Genomic DNA, 20,163 nt, shown 5'->3' with positions numbered 1-20,163 from the left:
CGGTAGAGCATTTGAATGCATCAGATTGAGTGAGGCATAATTCGCCCCATTGAGAAAAGATAAGCAGTTCTTTCACAGTCACGGTATCTGTCAATAGCAGCTCTTCTGAAATACCTGCAAACTTCCAGTTTCACCTCCCTTGAAAGAATGTACAACAAAATGCATCAGCGATGCTGGTCCTAGCAGCAGTCCTCAGGCTGGAGCATGTTGCTGCTCAGCTGACAGAAGTTCCTCCGTTTCTATAAAGAGGTGTGATTCAAAACAGCTCAACAGCACATCCTGAAGCTCTTCCTGGGAAGCCCAATCAGAGAACAAGGACTCATGACACTTCTCTTACTTTTCATCTCTTGCCTGAAACCCCTTTGCAAAGGTCAGTGCCACAGTGCAGCCTTGCAGCTGGACCACCTCCCTAATGATTGCATCTTCTCATTCCAGCCCCTTTGCAGAGCTACCCGAGGTGTCAGCAGCCAACCTCCCCTCCTCCTCCCCCCACCCCACAATATGGGATGGAAAGCCATCTCCCTGGTAGCCTTACTCTACGGGACAGCATTTCTGAAGCTCTTATTTCTAAGCAACGCACTGACTTCCTCTGCTGCAACTGCTTATTTCACACTTGTTACTGGATTCTTCATAGTCATTCTGCAAAGTGTTCTGGAATCGGTAGAAGGGCACAGCACTAAATACAATAGCATCACCTCATGAGATCTGACATTTAAAAACAGGGGATCTAATTACTGAAACCAAGGGAGACAGCAAATGTCAAGAAAAGCCAGTGGCTGTTGGCTTGATGCTGCAGCTCCTGAATTGCTGCCTGTGATCTGCAGCAGGCACAGGAGTGGTTTGCAGCCCCTGGTTTCTCTAGCTGAACTCACAGCCCAGGAGAACCCCAGCACATGCAACAAGTGCTCCTTTTGTAATGCTGTCTGAAAACAGCAGCAATGATATTACTCTTGTCTGATGGATAAGGCTGGTGCCACCACCAGCCCCACACCCTTCCACTCCATTTGGGAGGGTCAGATACATGCCTAGACCTGACCCCAAGGCTTCCAGCCAGACCTAGAAGGTCTAAAGCAAATAGCAGCATCACAGCCTGCTTTCTTCTTGCAGAGCAATTCCAGTGCAGAGCATGTCCAAGATGTCTGAAATAGTGCAGCTGCCTAAAAGCCCAAGTTAACATTCATGCATTGTGAGACATATCAAATACATTCACCTCTCATCGGCAGCCTCAAACTGTCTTGACAGTTAATGAGCTAGGCAAAGGCTCTAAACCAGTAAGTTGTAACTGAATAAATATGATAAACAACCCGATTCCAGATGGCTTTTTATGTAACACTATTTATGCAGTGTTGATAGATGGCAAATTTTATGCCAGTAAATCCTCGTATTTTAAAACATTTGCCTTCTTAATTGCCCAGTTTACATGTAAAATATGTTTATGTGCATTGCTAAGTTGAAAAGTGACATGGGAACAGCTCTGGACTGAGCAAGCACTATTCGTGTGTTGGCCCATCTGTCTGGGCTCAGAGAAAAGCAGTGTCACAGGAATGTCACCTATGAAACCTCTTCTGATCAAGGCTGGTATTCATATATACACAGCTGCTAAGCTCCCATTGCTTCCTAGATAGCATTTGAGGGGAACCTGAAACCTTGACTCCACAGGCTGGTTGGACTTTAAATACATCCAGCAAAATGCAATGGGGGTGAAGCTGGTTCCAGAGGAAAGGCCAGGGGCTGAGAGGTGGTGGTGGGGCTGCAGCACCATGGCTGGCTTCCCTATAAATGGGATATGTGGTTCTCTGCATCCTGGGAATGGCTTTGGCTTTGGGGAGAGCCCTCTGATGGCTGTGTGATGCCCTGACCCTGCAGGCACTGGGGGTGCGAAGCTAGATATCTTCACTAGGCAGCCTCCTGCAGCATCCCAAGATCTCTGCCCTGCTGGGGGGACACTGTGCTAAAGCAAAGACACCCCAGATCATACAGGTAAGAAGACTGGAGGGAATCTGTGTCTTCAAAAGCTCTTCCAGATGAATCCATGCCTCTTCCAGCTGGGCCCTCCCAAAACACTAGTTCTGCTCCCGTCCGTCCCTGCCCTCTGCAGACATCCATTGCAGCATCAGGACCATACACAGGCTGGTTTGTCCCTCTCTCCTGTCAGTCACTCCTCACCACTGCACTTTAGCCATAGGCTGTCTCCTAAGCCCTTTGCACTGTGCCACCGAGGAGAGCCCATCCTGCCTCTACGTGCCCTACCAAGGTTTCTCAGGGCCAGATAGAACCCTCCTGTCCCCACCAGGTGCTGGAAACAGGAACTGCCAGAGGTAGTGGCCATGCATGGAGACTTGCAAATAACAGCAGGAGGCTCCAGCTCCAGTGCTAAACCTTGATCCCAAAGCACAGTGACAACAGGGGTGTCTACCAGGAGTGCTGTCTCCATCACAAAGGGCACAGAGGTGGGAAATGCAGGAGAAGCGGAACCCCATTAAACACCTCCAACGCAATCAGTTCGTATTTTATCTAAAATCTTATTACTGGCCATTTGCTCTAATAGATTCAGTCGTGTATAGCATTAACAGAAATTGACACCAAGCAGATTTATCCCTTTGAACGTGTTTTCTCAATTTAGGATTCCTGATTCGCTCTGTAGTATATGGGGTGTTTTATTTAGCCTTTAACTCATTTATTGGGTATTTATAGAACAGGACTTCCCTGAGCAGTAAAACCAGATGGCTTCACACACTACAATACATCCTCCTGACAGGTTTATATTGTCTTATTTCTTTAAGGGATAACTTTGCCTCGCTCTGTGCTCACCTTAGCATCGCCACTAAAGTCATTACAACAAACTCTGCCCCTGTATATCTTTGATGGCATTCAGGCAGCGTGGTCCTGGATGGTTCTTGCAAGGCCAGGACTACAGAGGAGGTTGGGCCAGAGCCCAGAGCTCCACAGCTCTGCACATGGACCCACTGCCCTGAGAGCACCACTGTAACCTGTAATTAATTTTTCAGGGAGCCACAGGGCCAGACCAAACAAACCATCATAAGGAAAAATCAGTTTTGATGAGCCTCAAAAAACACAGGAAAAAATCGTTTGGGAGAAAACTTCAGGCATTTTTAAAGGTTTCCACTCTTGATTTTCAGGTGTTTTTATTTCTGAGCTGAGAAAGGGTTTTCTTTCAAAACACAGTTAAGCTCAGACCAACCATCAGACAATGAAAGAGGAAGGGAAGTCAAATACCATATTCATCTGGAGTCTGTGAGTGTGGGATGTCTGACAGCCCATAACTACTTTGCTGTGCAGAAAACAATACATGGTTTCCAAAAGAAAACTGTGCTTTGGCAAAAAGAAAGGAATACAGAAAGGTGTGTGTGTGTGTGGGGGGGGGGGGGGGGGGTGGAAGAGAGAGATCTCCACTTTTTATCCTGGTTTGACATGGGGATATTTCTCTTTTCTGAAATCTGAAGAATTTTTACCAGACAGGAAAACCCTTTCCCATTTATGCTCCAGTTGGCACTGTGACAACCATCTTTATAAAAGGTTCTGATGGGAGAAAGGGGGTGGAGAGAAATCCACAACCTTCTGTGTTAACTTGTATGTTGTATGGGCTGACACATGGCATTAACAACCTGGCAGTGCATCCACACAGCCCACAGGACAGGAGGCAAAATGCTCACACAGCACCCACGTCTATCATGAGCTCCCATGGAGACTGAAATAAACTGGGATATAGGAAAGGAATTGCAGCCTTGTTTCATCTCATCACCCCAGGAACTAAACTACTAAATCACCTCATCTCCATCCTGTGCGACCAAAACTATCTCCCACCCATAGCTTCCAACTTGGTGTGGCACACTGAGAGTTTCATCAGCTCCTGAGGAGTTTGTTTTGACCATTGCTGGTGGCCAAAGACTCTACGCTGATGGAGCCATGGGCTGTTTGCACAGCTGTGCTGAAGAACTTTGCAGCTGGTCCTAAAAGCAAGCTTAGGTTTGGAGTAACTGGGACGAGCTTGCAGGAAGACAGAGAGGCTGGGGATACTGGGAAGGCTTCTGCTTTGACTGCCCAAGGAGTCTCTGTGCTGCCTGCATGGGGAGCATTAACTGGGGAGATGGAGGGTATCGAGTGCAACACATCTATGGCCAAAGAGACAGCTTAAGGAGAGCTTTTGACCCAAGGATGTACCATATAAGAAAGCTTCTCTGGGCTGGCATCCATATTTGTCTTGCAGTTGTTGCTCAAATTGCCACAATAAGTGGTGAAAAATTGACTTAGGAAAATTTAGGAATTTCTTCCCACTCTATGACACAAGCAATATCCGAAGGAACAGCTTCTAAATCTGTTCTCATGTCCCATGAAGCCCAGCCAAAACAGAGGGATGATGGCTGCCAGCCATCACGCATGAGTCCATAAAGCAACGGCACAGCTGCAGGTTCTCCCATCTCCATTTCTCCATTCCATATTTCAGTGACATTTGAGAGTTCTCTCAGATTTTAAAACACATAGGTTTTGACGTTTTATTACTTGCCTGTTTCTGTTTTATGGTTATTAGGATGGGTGAAAAATTAAGGTTCCTGGAGGCTGCTCTGAAAACCTCTATTTATTCAAAGGGCGTATAAAAAATGGCTGCATCCCCTATAGGCAATATAATGAGATTTAGGGCCATTTCTGGCTCTCAGTTGCTTGGCATATTGAGCAAGGTATTCCTAGTACCAGAAACTCAACCCCAAATCCTTTCTGTCCACCCATCCACTCTTGTTTCACTCCTCTGTGCCTCCAGAGCCCAGGGCATCCATCTGCCAGGGTGCTTTTGCAGTTTGCCTTTGGGGTGAGTGAAAGTACCCTGTGGACAGGGCAGCTCTTCTCACTGCTAGCGATGCCTCCACTGGAAAATCATTTCTGCTTAGGAGACAGCCTTTCTATAGAGTATGAAGAAGTCTTTATTATAAGCCATGTGCCTTCAGCCCTTGGGATGCCCAAGCAACATAGCTGGCCAAAGGACAACAGAGGGTACCCCCTGAGTTTCCCAGTGCATCTGCAGCCTGACACAGGTGATGCTCCCAGCATCAGATAGGATTCACATGCAGGATAGGGAGAGAACTAATTCAGACCAGCTGCAAAGCATCTGTGAAGAGCAGAGGTGGAGCAGAGCTGCCTGCAGGCTGGTGGAGCACAGTGTGCACCCTGTGGTCTGTCTGTCTGTACCCCAGACCCTCTAACTGCCCTATCCCAGGGCAGAAGCTTTCACAATGCCTCAGATGATGGCTTTTAGACTTTTTTATTTGTATTTCTCTGTATATCTTTCCTTTGGAGATGGCCACTAAGACCAAACCCAAATAGAACCCAAGCAAACAAACGCTGCCGCTTTCTCTGAAAAGGAAAAAAATGTTTCATGTTGACTCAAGCATATTTTTATTCAAAAAACAAAGTAAAACCAAAAACCCATCACTAAAAGCAAAACAAGGAAAACAAATCTCCCCAGACTCAGCTGGACTACATGCAGCAATCTTCATCGGCTTTTTCGGTTCAAAACACAAAGGAACAAAACTGTATTCTAAGCAAGTGGCCAAAGGGGAGGATCTCGCACAGCCAGGGGATGAGGGCAGGCTGGGAGTGCTGGCATAGGCAGCACAGCATGGAGCTGCTGTCACTTGTGTTTGCTGAAGGATGGCCAACACTGTTCCTGCTTCTCCTCTGGGCCCTCAGCTGAGCTCACATACTGAACACACGAGCCTTTCCACCCAGCCAGCATCTTATTAGCTATAGTGTTTTTACAATTCATGAGCCACACTGGGGCTCTGCTTAGTGCTCATTTGCTGGTCTTTCTAGCTCGCTGGCAAGGTGTCCAATTAGTTGAAACAACACTCAGCTTTAGTAGAACTAATTGTTTCATGTTGCAGAGGGACTGCTCTGGAAGCACCCCAAGAGTCCCAAGAGAGCTTTTAATTATTGCTGCTGTGCTGTTGATCCTCAGCCCCTTCCCCTCCCTCAAGTCTCCAATCACCTCTGCTCCAAGTTACCATTCTGCCACCAGCGTCGCTCATCCACAATTAATGCAAAGCACAGCAGGCAGGGGAAGGAACTGCCAAAGCTGTTTCTCCCCTGTTCTTCTGTTTGTTTCTGAAGAGTCACTTTCAGACAGAAACACAGCCTCTCAATTATTGCAGCCATCGTTAGTGAGCAAAGAGAAGGGCAGAGAAAATTAGAAGCACTTGGGATTTGGCTTGTAATGTTTTACAGAGAGCCTGAAACTGAGTTATTTAAGGCTGGTAAAAAACACCTATTGCATAGGTATAGCTATAAGGCATGTGGCTCTGGGCAGCCTGGTCTGCTGGTTGGTGATTCTGTACATAGCAGGGGGTTGAAACCAGATGATCATTGTGGTCCTTGATATTGTCTGAGCAGGAGCTCTGTTTGTCCCTCAGCAAGGAAAGCAGCTGTATCCTGAACATGGATCCAAGCATAGGAAAGCACCAATGAGACCAACACCCTGAAAGCAAAATAGTTAAAGACTCAGAAATAGGAAAAGGTTGAAAACAGCTGGAAAACAGCAATGGTGGACAGCACCAGTTATCTCCAGATAACTGCCAAATCAGCCCTTGCTTTCCCTGTTCCTCATTTCTGCAGCTTGTTGCTGTGAGTCAGGGCCCCATCTCCCTCCTCATCTCCTTTTCTCTCTCGATCTTCTCTCCCCGCTTTTTCCAGTTGCTTCCCTCATTCCTTCTGTTCTTCTGCTCTTTCACTTCCTCTTTTTCTTTTCGTTTCCCTTAGTTTTTATCTCTGACTTTTAAAAATGGAACCTGGCTGTAAAAATTCCCCATATAGATTATCCATTTTTCAACAGAGCTCTCTTGACATTACATGGGGAGGGAAATCAAGCAGAGCATATATAACTGCAGTCGAGCAAACAGCAAAAAATGCTTCCTCCAGAGAGTTCCTCACCATTCACCAAGGAAAGACAAAGCCTAGACACTGAATCATCAGCCTCCAGCTTAATGACAGACACGCATTGGCATGTTATGGTAGCACTGATGCTGCTGCTGCTGCACAGACACTGTGTGTGCCTGCCCTGTGTGTAAGCGAGGACATGATGGAGTGCTGGGCCACCTAATTCTTCACAAGTGCTCAATTTAGGGAAGGAAGCATTGAGGACTCTGAGCAATTTTAGTGTGTCAAAGAACTGGTCATTTCACCTGGGAGAGGCAGGTGGGCATCGCTCAAAGCCTTTATTGTCAATGAGAGGAGAAAAATGGGAGGTGGGGGAGAAAAATGGTAAGAGCTTGGAGGAAGCGAGGAGAGAAAGAGGAGATTGAAAACATCCATCCCCTGAGTGGGACAGTGTGGAGGTAGTGGCAGCAATTCAGAGGAAATTGAATGGCCTGACTCTGTTTTAGAATAACTTGTAAGCGGATTTTATAATCAATTTTGTAAATTAAATATATTTTGTAGTCAGTGCAGTAACTAGAAAGAGGGGAAGGTTTGGTTCAGGCTTTGACAAGCAATCATTTCTCATTTGGGAAAAATCCACCTCCACTGCTGTGCCCTCTGGTGAGGACTTGTGGGGAGGAGCTGCAGGCTCATGCCCTGCCCTAAGCAGCCATTCTGTGACCTCCCAGTGAAAGCCCATCTTCCCTGCTGGCAGCTTACAGCAATGTGGTGTCCCCCAGGGAGGAGCAGGGGGATGGGATGCAGCAGCCAGAACACCCGTGGGTCCTTCATGTCCATCAGTCCTCCGAGCAAGGACGTCAGCCCAGCAGGATTTACAGATGATAGACACATATCTGACAGCTTCTTGCAGCAACACTACATGTACATACCAGAATTCAAATGCCATGTGTTTCAAATCCTTTGCTTCTTTTTCTTCTTTAAGAGCTGAAGAGCATTGTCCATGTGTTCATGTCCCATGGACCTCTCCAACATCTGACTGGGAAACCATCCCATTGCACTGTACTGGTTTAATTTAATCACCTGACCTGTGTTAGAAGGCACAGCTGCTGATCAAATGTCAGGCCTTACCAGGCACCATGCAGACAAATAATAAACACTGTTCCTGCTCAAAAGTATTTGGGACAGGTTGGACACAACATGGGCAAGGGAAGAGACGCCAAGGGACATCACACTGATTGCAATGACATCTCCAAGAGGCAGTGTTCAATAGCACAGCATTAGCATCCCAGGGAGTTGTTTGCTCCCTATCAAGGAGAGCAGCCTGTGAGCATCCCAGTGCTCTTCTTTCATGGCTGCACAAGGACCAGTGGAGGCTCCCAGAGCTAAAAGAGAAACCAGGCCTCTATTTGCTGTGCTTGTCTTTGGGATGGCCCAGCTGCACGTCCACCCTGCTCCATCCCACACTGCTCCCTCACCCTAAGGACAGGCTCCCCAGGTGGGCCTGGCTGGTTGGGGCTGGTTCTGGGTTAAAAATCCAAGCATGTAACATGAATTGAAGCCCATCTTTAACATCAGTCTTCATGCAGCAGAGATGTGAATTCTTCTCCACGGCCCCTCCCACATCTCAGTTTGAATTGTATTTTATCTTAAGTCCCAAATCTGTAATCTCTTTCCCCATTATTCATATGATCATGCTGGCCTGCTGTTTCTTTTCCTAATAAAGGTGCAAATTTAGTCGCTCAGGAGGAGCTAATGGGCAGGTTTCTCCATCATCCTCAGAAGCATTAGTGCTCATATCTCCCCTCTCAGTACAGCACATTTGTATGTTTAATTTAAGAAGGTTATCTGTCAAAAGCGATATCTCAAGGTAGAGCTGAGCTAGATAAATATGTCAGGAACAATAGCTCCTGCTGAGAGAAACAAATGTTCACAAAATTTGTATTTTGGAGGATCACAGGCCTTAGAAAATCAGGCCGGAATGACAGTTCTGCTTTGGAGCCGTTCCCTGCACTATCTCTGTGCCTCTCCACAGCACAGCAAAGAGAGAGGAGTTCTGCTCCAGATTTATGTCTAGCTGATGGTCTACATGTCCGGTGTGTAAAAAGTAAGTTAGATGGTCTCCCTCCATAGAAAGGAACCAGAAATTATGACTTACCATGGCCATATACCAGCCAGAGTCATGCAAAGGAAAGGGGCTCCATGGAGACCACAGTGGGCTGGAGGGGAGCATGAGCTCCTGTCCACATTCAGCTCCACCAGTAACTGACTGAGGCAGGACTGGCTTGCAGTGTTACAAGCCTGTGCTTTCTAGAAATGGTTTCAGCAGCTGGTTCACCTCTGGCAGCTCCATCTGCTCTGGTTTGCACCTTAAGCTGTTTGGGCCCCACTTGCCACTTTGCAAAGCACCCAGCATGAGGTGGATGTGAATAAACACCTTTGGATTTCCAGCTGTTACTGCAGTGAGAAAAGCAAGCTCTGGATTGCAGAGAGCAGAATCCCAGCTCTTCTGAAATACAAAGCAACAAGGATCATGCATAAAACCCTGCTAAGTATACTAAAGAACATATTTCTCTAAAGTCGACAGGAGGAAGGAACACATTCACCTCTTTAATCCCACTCTAATATCAGTGGAGTTAAATATCTTTGTAGCAAGTAAAGAAAGAGGATTATGGGGCTGGGGGAGATGCTGCTACTCAGAGCATCCCCTGGGTACCTGGCAGAGTGGAACCCCATGACCAGTGCTGAGGAATGAATCCAACACAGGGAAAATCAAGTACAGAAACCCCCAGCGTCAGCATAAACAAAGCTGGTTCGGCTTCTGAAGATGAATACCTTAATCCCGGAGGTCAGGAGGCTAATGACAAGAAATATCAAAGTTAAAAGAGGCAAGCGCTTCAACTGAGTAAGTGATTAAAATCCATCTTCGAAAGCCCCAAAGGTCCCTGCTGCTGCTGTCAAAAAGAGGAAGGGAAAAAAAGCAGCACTGGATAAAGCTCAGCTCTTCAAAGTGCTTCCAGCTGGCGAGGACTCAGCAGCTTCCCCAGATTGGAAGATGATGGTGGCTCAGGGGGTGTTGAAACAGCCAGTACCCCCATCTGCCTTCAGCACAGCCCGGGGACAGAGTCACTCACGAAATGATGCTCCTTGCTGGGGCAGAGGCTCTGCTGTCCCCAGGTTTTCCCTTCCCTGAGATAACGGGATTCACAGCATGCATTCAGCCTTGGTGGTGTGAGGACCTAGTACCATAAAAGATATAAGATGCCACAGCTGCACAGTGAGACAATGCAGACTTCCTCCACTGGACCAACACAGCTCTGAGATCCACTCAGGTTAGTTTTGTGCTGGCTTTATCCCAGAAAACATTGTTGCTCAGCCTACCCACGTCCCTGTTCTCTTGAGGAGAGCTGCTCAGACTTATTTGTGGGTTCCAGTGCAAGGCAGCTGTGAAAAGGGCATTTCATTTACTGCTGCTGCTGCCACTGAGATCACTGCTGCAGACTAACAGCAAATTCTCAGGATATCAATCCTGGAAGGATTTATTGTAAATGCATGTGTTTTCTTATCAAATTCACATCCCTCAGGAATGCACCTCACAGGGAAGCAGAGACAGTGTGCAAACAGAATTAAAGGTTTGGCATAATCAGGGCTTCTAACAGCCGTCTTTGGAAGAAGATGGATTGAGATCCGTCTCAAATGCAACTGGATTCAAATAACTACGAACTGCACTTCATGTCATGGGGCTGAAGCAGGCTGGGAAATCTGCAATAGAAAGAAATTATTGTAACCTACCAGGCCCAGAATAGGTAAAAGGAGACTTCAGATATTGCATCACCCTGCTGTGGAACAGTGACCAAAGGAAAGATCATTATATCTGGCCCTTCCCACTTGCTGTCAAAGGCAGACACTGGACTTAGTGGGCTTTTGTTCCAGTTTAATACAGCTGACCTCAGCTGAGCGCAATCATGGGATTCACTCTCTGATGTCTACAAGCACTTTAGTAAGAATTTATGTCCTTTTTTTTCAGGTTTTATGCTTCCAAGCATCCCATCTTAGTCTCTCCACAGCACATTTGAGCACAAGCCTAAGTGGGATGCAGGGAGCAGCAGGGCAAGGTGGGGAGAGCTGTGGGCAGAGCTGTGAGTACACAGCAGAGTCTCACTGCCTGGTGACAGCACGGGTTGTGGTCAGAACCAATGCAGGGCAAGATTTTATTGTGCAGGGCAATGGGCTCATCATTTCTGTTTGGAGAAATGCCTCTGTGTAATGGGCTGGGCAAGGGGAGGGTGGTGGTGGTGGGAGAGATGGGAAATGAGAGTTCATTTAAATATATGTCTTAATCAAACCCTGTAAATTACTCTAAGTGGTGTTTTAACAAGATACGATTGCAAAAGCTGAGCAATGTTTCTATCATTATATCCCGGTTCTTTTTTTTTTCCTTCTTAATTTAACAACCAAAATACAGAATTCAATTTACAGGGTTTTAGCCATGGTAGATGAATTTTTATGGGATAAATTCGCACTCTGGTTTTGCTATCAGGATGCACTATGAGGAGCTAGGCCTTTTTATTATTATTAGGCCAGGCTGTCAGAGCTGGTTATATTGCTCTCCTAAAACTAGATGCAAGATTGCTTGCCTCTGTGCAACGTCAATAAAAATGGGGTTTTTCTTACTGCAAAGTGCTGCTCTCCATTCATAGAGTGAGCAGGATCGTAATCTTAGCTTCTTCCACCCGAACAAAGCCATCCCTCCAGAGGCTCTTCTTGGCAGACAAAGCTGCTGCTGACTTAGTGCAGATCCAAGGGAATCACAGCAATGTCATCTGCAGGGGAGCTCCAGAGGGCTCTGACCCAACATCCTCCCAAAAGCAGAGTGAGAACCAACCCTACAACAGGAGAGCTGGGAGTTCTCCCAGATGAGTCCTCCAGGGATGAGTCCTCTAGGGATGGAGACACTGTGATCTCAGTAGGATCTGTAATTGAACCACATGCAAAAGCATCACATGGACAACTTCACTTCTTTGCATCAGCCAGCAAGAAGAGTGAAGACATTCAGAGATGCTGGGTCTTTCAAGGAACGTGAATCACAGCTCTAACTTGAGTCACTGGGATGTAACACTAAAGCCTGCCTCCATAAGGCTTCCTTCAAAAGGAACTGCTTGCACTCTGCTCCAGGTAGGACGTCCATAAAACCAACATCATACCCAATGCAAATACTTCACCCTCCCAGCACAACCCACCCCAGACACCAACCTCTGCCCCCTGCCTCCATCCCAAGAGCATGGAAATAGCCTGAAAACCTATGTTATAAGACAGTGTTTGCTTTCTATCTAGGAAGAATAGCACCCAAGCTGTTAGGACCCATTCCCTTACACAACATTCCCTCTGACCCTGTCAAAGTCAATATCATTAATCACATTGAGCGTAAGAATCTAAATAAAAAATGTGCATAGTAATTTATGCAGATTGCTGTGTAAGCTTTTAAACTGCTGGGCTGAGAGAAAAAAAAACCCACACACATACACAAAATGAAACCTGCAGCTTGCTTTGCTCTAATTAAATCCATCTTGCTCTGCCTGCAGGTGAACAGACCCTTTTGCTCATTGCTTTCTGTGATCATATTCTGCATAAAATGACAAATTAATAACTTGAATAACAACAGTTCAACAGAAACAGCCCGATTACAAATCCTGATAGGAAAAGGTATTGTTACAGAAGTGGTTTCCATTTAAAATGCAGTAAATCAGATGTCTCCGGAGGAAGAAAAGTGCAGTTTAAAAACTTATTTAAATGAGGACATGGTAAATAGCAGAGGCAGTGCCCATTTCTCTTATTATATGGCTATGAATCAGCCATGGAAAAACCTCAGCTGAAGAGCTGGTTCAATTTACTGTTATCAGAGGGGATTAGAGCTGAAGATCCCTGATAGCCACGAGAGCTTTCCTGTGTTATTAACTGGGCTTGGCGGTATTTTTCCTCCTTTACAACACAAATGAAAAACCTCTTCATTTGCAATGCACACTGGATATTTCCTGCTTTAATGCAGCATTTCTCCACTGCAGTACTAACATGAACTTTGTTTTTTTGCTGTTTAGGAGTGTACAGCAGCAAGTCAAGCCCCCCAGGTCATAGCACACATCCTGCCCAAAGCCCATTTCCTCCTGTATTGAGAATGTCTGAGCATTACTCAGATTAAAGTTAGTATTCAGAAGACAGAAGCTTTGTGAAGGGAAGTAGAGTGTAAGGTGGGGAGTGAGGGTAGACAGAACCATCCCACTCATTGCTCCTGGTTCTCAGTGCTGGGCTGAGCACAATGTCTGGACCTGGCCATGTTCACAAGGCAGCAGATGTGACTCCCTCCCCTACATGGGTCATCAGCACTTGGTGTGAACCCACAGCAGCATGTCAGCCATGAGTACAATGCCCAGTAACACCTGCAACTGAAGAAGGATTCTCCAATACCATAGGACACACTCAGAGATACACCAGAGGAAGGATTATCTTGTGAGATAAAGTCAGAGTGAAGAATAACTGCACAGGTTTGATCAGATAAGCTTTGCCAAGAGAAGGTTGGTGCTGGCTAATTCCACAGTGACCAAATAAAAGAGAGAAATCTCTTACTAGAAGCACAGGAGGATCTAATACTAAAAGCAGAGGATGAACGTTGTTACACTACAAATAAAGACTTTTGTTTTAAATAAGGGATAAAGTTACTTATTGAAAGAAAGAATGAAGGATCTTCCACCAGGTAAATAGGAAAGTTACAGCTGAATGTTCTTACTGTGGGTACAGCCCAGTTCAGGTGGAACTCAGGACAGACTGTGTGATGTGCAGGTCAGACACACAGAACTGAGAACACACTGAGCTTCATCAGGCCCATGATCTGATTTTCTGAAGGCTGGACACACTTGTGGACCACTAGAAGCCATGAATGAAAGCATGTGGAGGAGACCATGGCAAGAGGAGATGTTCAGAGGAGCCAACTGCTCCTAATGGTAAGCACTGACAGCTCTGGTTTTCATATACAGTGTGCATTAAAGCCAAGCAGAGCCACGTGGATGGGCAATATAAAGCAGCTCTGAAGGCCCACAATAACTTTGCCACGACTTCTTCCCCAGGTGCCTTCCAGGCAGCTGTTCCCATCTCCTGCCCCTGGGATCACCACTTTTGCTGGTCCCATCTCTCCACTTTGCAGCTGTGTGCACGCAGTACCCGAACCAAACGTCCTTCACTCTCTCTCGTGCCGGACAACGGCTCAGCACATTCACCAACTGAAAGGCGGCATCGTTTAAAATCTTGTTTAAAATCTTTGATTCTGTCTTTACCACCAATGTTGGGCTCTGGGACCACCAAAGCCATTGAGTTTGAAGGCTGTGACTGTGCTAACAATAAACTCCTGGTCAACCCCAAACTTGTGTGTAATTTGCTGCTGCAGCAGGATGCGTATATGTCTATGAGGACCAATGAGATTCATACCTGGGTACTCAAAGCTCTGACTGACATCATTGTGAGACCCCTCTCAATTATTTTTCAGTGATAATAGGAATCTGAAGAAGTCCCATTTAAAGAGAAGACTGCAGTGATTGCGGGCCTGTCAGTCTCATTTTAGTGCCAGGTAAAATGATGGAGTCTGTTATTCTGGGAGTTACTGAAAAACACCTGGTAGACAATGCAGTCACTGGTTGCAGCCATCATGGATTCATGATGGGAAAGTCCTCTTTCATGAACTTGATCCCTTCTTATCACAAGGTTACCCAAGGGAAGTTCACAAGGGAAGCCAAGATGGAATCATTTGGGATCTCAGCAAAGCTTTCAGTGCTGTTTCTCCCAGTATTCTTCTGGACAGACTGTCCAGCATACAGCAAGACAAAGCCAGAATACACTGGCTGAAGGATTGGCTGATGGGTCAGACTCAATTAAATCCAAGCAGGAGCAGACCCTCCCCCACCCTTAAAGAATCTTCCCATTCTCACAAATTAACATGAACAAGATCCTCTTTTATGAACCAATCTGTTCAGATATCTGTCCTCAACCCCATTTAAAACTCTTTTAAAAAGCTCCTTCCCAAGAGATTTCCTTCTTAAACATCCTCCCTGTGCTCAGAACAAACACTAGCTTTGTAATTAAGTGCTAATCAATAGTGTGTGCATGCAGGAAGCAGGAGACACGAGCATGCTGAACCAGCCACCCAAGGAAGCTGCACAGGGTTGCTGTAGGAGGATTCGTTTTACAGCCAGCTTATTTCAGGAGCCATGTGGCAAAACAGTAATGTAAACATGAGAGCACATTGGGCATAAACAGTTAGCAATCTTTTATTACAGCAAAGGAAAATGGGGCACAACCATCCACAGACATGGAGAAATTGACTGCAAGGTCTCCATCATCCCAGCACTGTTCTGCCAGAACTTCTATCAAGGACAGGAGCAAGCAGGACCCTGGAGCCCAGAGAGGCAAAGATGTAAATTGTGCAGATGACTGGAGGTTTTAAACTATAGCATAAAGAATTTATGTCTCTCAGATTAATGTTCACCTACTGTCCAGTTCTTGAGATGTCTGGCCCCTTGGGTATCTCAATTCTCTCTTCTAAAGGTCAATTTAATCCATGAGCAAGCCAGCCAGCAGGCTATATGCAGAGAGACTAATTAGAGACCACTACAGCTGCAGAAGCATTGAAAAAGAAACCTCATGATAATATAATCTGTTATTCCCAGGTGTCCTCACCAGCCCTGTCCTTCAACCCATCTCTCTCATTCAAGGTATGAGCCACATGAGCTGCCTTGTAATTTGGGAAGGACTGTGTGGTTCCCCTTTGCTCCGGAGTCCCCCACTTCACCAGCTTTGCAGGAGCTCCAATGAGGCCACAACAGCAGCAGATCCATGTCAGAGCTGCAGAAGTGTTGTATATATATCCACAGCTCAGTGCTGGTCTCTGCAGCCCCATCCTGCCCTGCCTTGTCCCTGCCACAGCTGAGCAGCAATGCAGCTTTTTGACTGTGCAAAATAAATTAAGATCTACTTAGAGGATGCAAGCATAAATCTCCATTCAGAAACAGAACACAGCCAGCACCTCCTCACAGAACTAATGGCAAAAGCTTGGGATTGTTGCTCTTGCCATATTTTGAATTCTTATGAAAAATGATTCACTTGGAAAGCTACCCACCACATTTACCTGCTCAGGGCTGTAAAACACCCGGTGATGCCTTAAATAAGCCAGCAATGTTAGCAGAGCAACATATTCTAGCTGATTTTTCATGTGATTAATAGGTGGTAATAAAGACAAGAGCACAAACAAGCAGGAAATCCTGCCAATGAACAGCAAAGCACTGTCTGGGAGAGTTCTCCACTGCCTTGCCTCTGGTTAACCTTTCTAACCTTTGTTTGTCTTTGTGAGTGCCAATTTGTACTCCTAGGGACACTACCCTGCTTGAACGTGGTCCCATAGCAGGTCCCAAGAGAAACATCAGCTTCTGGAAGATGTTGGTTGGACACACGGCTCCACTGATCTCTGTGCTTTAGGTGAGGATGGAAGTATTTTTGTGATGGTGCAATCTGCACTATGGCAGTGAGGGGTCCATTCGGTGTTACCATGCAGATGTAGACATAGTACAGGACCAGTGAAGGGCATGGAGGTGATTAAAGGTTTGATACAAAGAGAGACTTAGAGATCTGGGATGATCTACCTAGAGGAGCCTTGTGGGGGATCTGTTCTATCTGTATAAATACCCAAAGCAGGGAGTAATGGTTTTTCTGGGTGGTGCCCTGGGACAAGAGAGACTCAAATTTTGGTAAAACATAAGAAAACAGCACTTTTCCTCTCATAATAGATGAACACAGGAAAGCAATGAGTGGAGAGCCTGTGGGTTTCCAGCCTTGGAGGTATTCCAAACCCAACTGGACATGGTTGTGGGTAGGATGCTCTGCCAACCGTGCTTTGAGCAGGGGTTTGGGCTGTACCATCTCCAGAGGCCCTTACCCACCTCAGCATGTGAGTCTCACAGTCAGCATCACAGCTGAAACTTTCCTGAACAAACTGCTCACAAGCAATTAACAGAGCAGGAAGGTACATTAACAGTTATTCCAGAAGTTCTTTTTGAATAACAAATGAACATGAGACACTCATAAACTGCTGACAAACAACTTGAGAGCAGGAGAAGTCGCCAAATTCATTAGATAAATTATACATTACATTTTATTCCACCCTCAGCTCTGTTAACAATTATGCAGCTTCAGTCAGAGGATAAGGTTGAATGATAAATAACCGTCAAAAATAAGCAAAAGTATGTAAACATCCCATGAGCAGTCAACCAGTGGAAGTCTTCTGTAAATATATCATTTAATTGTACAATTACAATGAAAAACTTAATATAACAGTCTAATAGCTAACACTCACAATTAGCTACTTAAATTAAGCCAAGAATCAATAACAATTCATTGAGCTCAACTGACAAAATATTTCAGCTGTTATTGCTGCATTTATTTGGTATTTATTCCACAAGCATTTATTAAGTACCTTGTTCACCTGTTTCCTCCGTGATTATGTTTGAGATGTGCTATAGTTTAAGCTCTCAAGATCTGCAGGTTTCAGACAGAGGTTGTATTTTTTACTGATATAATTAGCAGTACTTTTTAATACTTCTATGCTTAACTGCCCTCCGTGGATTCTCCAAATGTGTGTCCATGAATTTGTTTAATTTTGCAGCCCATGTAAACCTTCTGCATCTGCTTCTATAGGTTGACCACACACTAAGGCAAGAGGAGGAGCTGCCCTCACTTGGTCTTGAGCCCATTACCTTCAGTTTTCATTTGGTAGCCAGAGACCTTGCATTGGAAAGCAGTTAAATTCATCCCTTATTCATCCTCTATATATCAGCTAAGATTTTACAGCCATTTGTAGATTTATTTGCTTGGAAAAAAGCCATTCCTAACCACATGTCCACTCAATGCTCATTTGTCTTGGCTTCCACCAGGTTGCCTTGCTAGAGATGGCAGACTGCCACAAGTAACTCCACAGACATTTCCAGCCCTTTATTTGGAAACAGAATAATATCAGCCACTTTTCCATCCCCTGCTATAGGCCAGTGGAGAACAGGATTGCACTGCATGGTGAGCAGGTCTGTCACTTCATTCTAAACTACTCTACTCATGTACCTGGAGTACACAGGTGCCCAGATCATTGACCAAGCTGCCAGTCCTCCTCTGCAATCAAACCCTTGCACAAGCAAGAAGCAAGCATCCAACAGGCTACCAAGAGAGGGTAACTGGCCTTGTCTTTCCAGAGCCTGAACATTTCATAGTCACCATGGAAAGTGATTTTGCCCTCCAAAGATTAGCAATAGAAGAGAAAATATATACTCTCTTCATTGCACAGATAAAATATCTGATGATTAATTTTTATGGCATGTGTATCCAGTTATGACTTCTGCCTCTGCTCCTAAACTCTCAAAGGTAAATGTCATCACAGAGATCAGCTGTCATATATCTTAATGTACTTGGAGGCTAATGTCTCCACTGAAGAGTGCAGATGGCAAGAACGTCTCATTTCTGAGGGTGCTTTATGTCAAGTGCTATTCCACATTATCCCTTCACAGCTAAGTTGGATGCCATGCAGTTCCTTGGCAAGTACACACTCACCAGGTCCTGCAGTCCCAGCACTGACACACAGCAGGATGCATTTGCAAAGACTCTAAAGTGGCAATTGAGCGACTCATCTATCTCCTTACAAACAGCCCCTTTCTTTCCTAAGATGCCACAAGAATCACAAGGAGTACATTTAAATTATTAGAAAAATTAATCCCCAAAACATCCCACTGCTCTTCCAAAGAGGGGAGAAGTGTTCTTGATTTCCAGGATAATTAATGTTTGGTAAATTGGTAGTCTTGGAAAATCTTTTTCATCTTTTGCCCAGTTCTTCTTGGCTTAGAACCTGCCACAGCTGTGGGATGTAGGATTTGCACCTATGCCAGATGCTCAGTTTTCTTTCCCATTAAGCTCACATTGGTTTCTGGCAAATCTAAAATGGCAGACAAACTTTTATGATGGATTAGGAGCCTGAGACACACCAGCAGACCCACCAGCCTCCTCCTGCAGAGTATTAAAGCCCAGAGGAAGCAATCTTGGGTGCTCTTAGCAATGGAGCAGTGGTCATGCTGGGTTAAACTCTCAGCATTAAGGGCAGCTACGTTAGTCACTCAGCTATTTCAGTGTGAAACCAAAGAGTTTTTTAAAAGGCAACATGTATTTTCTGAAGACAGCACTCAAAAATAACCACAGGTGATGTGATTCCCAACAAAGCTACTGGGCTGGGTTATTTAACCTGAAAGAATGATTAATTGGAGGCTCTCCACTGTGACAAGTGGGGGCACAGCAATGCAGTTGGTGTACCCACTCCAAAGGACTGTGACAGTCTTCCTGTAGCCCCTGCTGTCCTTATCTACCGACCTCCCCCAGTAACTTTCTATTTTGCTTTTCACAAAGACCTGCAGAGGTTCTCCTGACCCCAGTGTGGCCAATTGCATTTGTCTTAAAGGCTTCTGACTGGCATCACTTTTTTTCTGATTGTCCTGGCTTTATTGCTGGGAAACAATGGAGATTTATGGCAAAGAGCAGATGAAATCACCATTAGAAGTTGACACCTTTTAACGTCCTGCAATAAAACAGGCTGAAGGAGAGAAACACTGAATCGTGGTGGTGATCACCTCCTTCCAACAGGACCCGTAGGGCTTAAAGGGAAGGATTCACCCCAACATCACTCCTGGCACATGGTGTCTGAAGGGGACAGTGTCTCATTCAGAAGAATTTCTGCGTCACCTCTCCTATCATTTGCCATAGGGTCTTCCAGGAGTTTTCCTATGACATGGTCAGTTCAGTTCCTGCATTGCATACTGTGATGCAACAGGAGTGAGATCAAAGATTGGCCAGAGAAAAGCAGATGGGCTGGGAGGGAACTGGGCTCCCCTTGGGATGGCAGGAAGCAATGGGGCCAAGCTGGCACTGCAAACACCTCTCACATCACTGAGAGCAATTCACGGGCTGATAGGAGACCCATGCAGGGAACATTTGTCATTTGGGCTGTAATGAAAGCAGTTTAGTTAAAAAAAAATAAATAAAGCCAGCTTTATAAAGAAGCATGAGATGGATTCATTCCAGGATTATTCTAATACCTTGCTTTGGGGGAATATACTTCACTTCTCTTTTAACTTTAATATCACATTAGAGACTGTTCCCTGGGATGGTGGATACTGTATTCTGAATACTTTATCGCCAGACTCTGAGAGCTACTGA

This window comes from Coturnix japonica, chromosome 19, assembly GCF_054131305.1.
Source record: "Coturnix japonica strain WE chromosome 19, WE-NBRP24, whole genome shotgun sequence".
In the NCBI taxonomy this organism is placed as follows: domain Eukaryota; kingdom Metazoa; phylum Chordata; class Aves; order Galliformes; family Phasianidae; genus Coturnix; species Coturnix japonica.
This window is presented reverse-complemented; position numbering follows the sequence as displayed.